Here is a 1,190-nt window from a genome sequence, read left to right on the forward strand (position 1 = left end):
CCCCCCCGCGCCCCCGCACCCCCCGGCCGGACCTTCACACAATAAGATGGATCCAGGCGCCGACCGTCTCCCGGGTGGTGATGCCACCATCCGCGGAGGAGGAGGTCGAGCAAGGGGGCGGGACCCAGAGCGCCCCAACCGCCCTGGAGGCATCGCTGCCTGTCATTCATCTGCATGCCCGTCCAATGTGCCCCCGGCTCTTTGGGCGGTGCCGAAGCCCCCCCAGCAGGCGGTTGCCACTCCACGACATGCCCGCTCTCTGCTCGGCGACAGCGTAAATAAGTTCGTGTGCGTCTCTTTCCATGCATGCTCGGATATGCATGTGTGCATGAATGTGGAGGCCTTCCAAATACGCCGACGCGACTGTTAATAAAGCCAATCTGTTGCGTCAGGAGGTGCCTGAGTCTATGGTCGCGGCATCTAGGATGTCAGATTGTTTCCCCAGCAGGTGGGAGGGGGGGTGGAGGGGGGCGGGGCGGGCGGGGGGGCATACCACCCGTGGATCATGCTCACGGGCATTTTGGCGGCACACCCACGAAGGGGGGACAGGAGCTCCCCCATCGGGTGATAGGACCCGCACAGGGGGTGCGCGAAGGGCGCAGAACAAGTCCGATCTTGAGCTCCGGCGTGTCAGCCCCGATCGGACAACCTTCGTGTGGGGATTGCCACACTAAGACGAGGGCGGACGGGGACACAAGGATTCTCCCCTCAAGCAGCTGGGGCCCCCGGAGCACACCATCTTCAACCCCTCGCACCTAAGATAGAGCCAAGACAGACGCCCCTCCCCGCCCCGCTGTCTATTGGGCACAGGGAGATGGCGATGATGATCGGGCCGAGGCCACCGTGCATGGGCTGGGGGGCCAGATCCCACGTATTTGCATCTCTGGGGGGTCCCCCCCCCCCCCCCCGGCAGCCAGACCGGCCCCGAGCCACTCGGGCTCTGTTTACTTTCTAAGGAGGGCTCGATCAGCCGGGCCCGGCGACCGTCACAGGGACGCACGCCAAAAAAGCGCAAAGGGATTGGCGAGCTGCCAGCAGCCGACCATTGGCGGAGCCTTCCCTCGGGGGACGGGGAATTCCACCGCACTGACTACAGCAGGGATGGCCAAGGGGGGGGGGGGCAGGGCGGGCATGTCGCATGGTTCGGCGTTCCAGGTACCCGGAGTGGCAACGGCACCTGCATCCCCCCC

Source organism: Fonticula alba, assembly GCF_000388065.1.
Source record: "Fonticula alba strain ATCC 38817 unplaced genomic scaffold supercont2.3, whole genome shotgun sequence".
In the NCBI taxonomy this organism is placed as follows: domain Eukaryota; order Rotosphaerida; family Fonticulaceae; genus Fonticula; species Fonticula alba.